Raw genomic sequence first — 3,671 nt, 5'->3', positions numbered from 1 at the left:
TAAGTCATATCACATTACCGTGATTCATATACATACATCGAGCTACAATGTCCTTTAATATCTAATTCGCTCTACCTCGGAATTAATATATTTTCATATATGCTTAACCGAAGGGGAATTAGATATCAAAGGACATTGTAGCTCGATGTATATATATATATATAGAATTTAGGCCAAAGGCCAATCGCTGGAACCTAGGAAGTCAATCAGCGCTGAAAGTGAAATTGACAGTAAGGAGGTCTGTGAGGAAAACCTCACAGTTGCACTGTGAGACAATTGTTAGAAGAGAGTTGAGGAAAGTCAGATGGAAGAAAGAATAAATGAACGGAGGTACAATCAAAGGAATGATAGAAATTGCAGCTATGGGGCAAAGGGACGCTGTAAAGACGTTTGAGTAATGTCTACAATGCAACACGTGGAACTCACTGACGGCATTAGGCTATACCCCTCTACGTACGAAGCACAACGCAGTAAAGAATTTCGCATGATTTCTTCTGCGCGGCAAATTACGGGCATGTCATAAGCGCTGGCGGTCACCACACCACTGACACTGTGGTCTTCTTCACTTCTCCTAGTTCGGTTAACATCAAATTTATATATAATGCTTTTGATGGTACTGAATAAGACAAAGAATGTGAAGTTACCACCGAAAGTCCCATAATGAGTCTTGAACGAGGCTGATTTAATAAGTCTTTCATACTATTAAGAATATTCCAAGTTCAGTGTGAGGCTAAAATTACACTAAAGAAAATTAATCAGCATTAAAAGAGGGAATAAAAAAGCAAAATAAACATGTAAACAACAGACATACCCAAATTACGAATATAAGGGGGATGGCACGAATTCAAATAATAAAAAAAAAAGCCTGTGAGATCCCCTGAGTGGCGCTTTCGTTACAAAATTACAATTTATTCACCGGAAACGAAAAAAAAACATATGAGGACCTACCCGAGATTCTTCGGACGAGAATAGGGAATTGCATTTTTTCACTGAATGGTTGATAACAATCTCCAAGGGATAGCTTTGGCATGTTAATTAATATAACCAATCAGTGACGATCACGTATCAAGTAAAATAACGCAGGTATTGATGACAACACACGTTGCACTACAGAAAATAATAGTATTTTTCAAGATGTGGAATGTCCATGCAAAAATATATTGAAATGACCTTCATAGGTACAAAAAAAAAAAGGGGAGGGGAGCCATTACGAAAGGAAATAACAGCAGAGAGGAAAATAGTCATTACATGATTAATATGAGTTTACATATTTTTGCAGTAGCGGACAGCTCTCGTGACTTGGCGCGTTCCAAAACCACTTGGCGCAGCATCACAAGGACTACGAAAAGAACAATTATTGGGTCATCCCCATTCTATTTTCCTTTCTGCTGTGTCTCCTGGTCCACTGACACCTTCTTTTTCCTCATTCTTTCTGCCCATCTTTTGTATTTCATTTTCTCTTGCAACTTTTTCGTTGAAATGCAATTCTGTGGAAGCATTTTGAAAGTGCTTGGAACAGGACGGAATGATTCTGATGCTCGAGGAGTAAGTAGGCCTACAAAATACTTTATTGTTCTTCTTTCTCTTTTTGGGAGGGGCGGGGACAGGTAGGAAAACATAAAAAGTCTGAAAAAGGTGTTTGGTGTTGAGTTAAAGATACAAGAATTTTAGGATAGAATATTTATGATTTATTTATTAGAATGAATATGTAAAAAATAGATGATGTGCATGTTAAATAATTGCAGAAAAATTATTTCTAAAAAAATATGGCGTATTTAATTTTCGTTGGTGAAACAACACTCTACTTGACCGTAGATATTAACATGCGCCCCGAGTAACCTGGAGGTCGGATCATGCCTTGTTGCTGTTTGCTTGAAGACAGACAGTTGAGTCACATATTCGGTCTCACATAGGATTTAATCTAGTGGCGAAAAGCAGGACAATACAAAGTTAAAGAAGATGGTCAGCTAAGTCAAAAGAGACGAAAGGATAAGATGAAAATAAAATTCAGCTGAGGTTACAAAGAACAAAGCAACCGCCCTCCATACCTCTCACCTGAATAAGGAAAAAAAGATGGAAAAAAAAACCATGGTGCCTGCCCCATTGATTAAAGACGTAACTGAATCGCAGGGTGGTTTCCTTAAAGCAATACCCTTATTATTATTATTATTATTATTATTATTATTATTATTATTATTATTATTATTATTATTATTATTAATTAATAATAATAATAATATAATAATAATAATAGTATTATTATTATTATTATTATTATTATTATTATTATTATTATTATTAAACAGATTGGCCGTCTGTATGTCGTTGAGCTTGTGTATGTCATCTTTCGAATGAGTTTCTTTATATTGAGAAACTCCAATACAAACTCGAGGGCATCTAGACGGCCATTCTATTTTCACGAAGTTTTATTATTATTATTAATATTTCCTCCAGTTTGAAGAAAATTTCACGTAACTGAAACGGACAACTAAGCCTAAAATAACAAGGAAATGAAACATCAATTTCACTTTTGGGATCCGATAACATGCCATTGCACCACGTTACTTATTCCTGGGACTAGCAGTCAGAAATTCAAAGAATATGAACGTAAGAAAAGTCATATAGAATGCGAAACAAAATGGTTTTTATCTCAAACAAGAAATGGATTACATTACCATCTGAGAGAGAGAGAGAGAGAGAGAGAGAGAGAGAGAAGGGGGGGAGGGGTGTTTAACGTAATGCTTTGAAACGAATGGTGGATATAACTTTTCTACCAGAAATAAATTCTTTGTGGTATTTAATGGATCTAATAAAAATTTGGGTATCCATTCAAAAGGGAGAATTTCCAGAGGTAATTAACCTACCTTCCAGGCACGATTCTGTTCCAGATATCTTGTGGAATGGGATGGTATATAAAATTTACGCCAAATGACAATCGCTGCGACCTACGAGGTCATTCAGCGCTGACGCGGAAATTGTGAGTGAAAGGCTTTAAAGTTACAAGAGGAGGATAACCTTTCAATTGACCTGTGAAACAACTGTTAGGAAAGGGCGGAAAGTAAGATGTTAGAAAGAGAATATGAACGGAGGCACAGCAAAAGGAATGAAAAGGGGTTGCAGGTAGGGGCCGAAGGAACGCTGCGGAAAACATGGACGCACCGACGGCACCACCCCGCCCCCCGCTACGGAACTAGAAATCTTCAGTAACAAGGGTATTCATTCAAATGTTCAGGTGCCGCCATGCAAAAGAAGGAGAGAGACGATGAACATATATGCGACCATTTGGTTTGTTTGTTTGTATGGTGTTTTTACGTTGCATGGAACCAGTGGTTATTCAGCAACGGGACCAAAGGCTTCACGTGACTTCCGAACCACGTCGAGAGTGAACTTCTATCTCGAGAAATACACATCTCTCACCCCTCAGTGGAATGGACAAGAATCGAACTCGCGACCACCGAGGTGGCAGGCCAAGACCAAACCGATCATGCCACTGAGGAGCTATGCGACTATTTGGGTTGAATTATGAGAATGATCAAATAATAGCGCAAGCGTAGTATTCAGGAAGACACTACATTTCACTCTTAAGAATACATTTGGTAGCACTTGAGCTTGATGATGGAATGCGAGTCTTTGGAAGCGAACTGTTGTAAAATAAAAGGGTGGTGCTCGTT

The sequence above is a fragment of the Macrobrachium nipponense genome, chromosome 16 (genome assembly GCF_015104395.2).
Source record: "Macrobrachium nipponense isolate FS-2020 chromosome 16, ASM1510439v2, whole genome shotgun sequence".
Lineage (NCBI taxonomy): Eukaryota > Metazoa > Arthropoda > Malacostraca > Decapoda > Palaemonidae > Macrobrachium > Macrobrachium nipponense.
The sequence above is the reverse complement of the archived record's forward strand: the minus strand, read 5'-3'. Positions refer to the sequence as shown.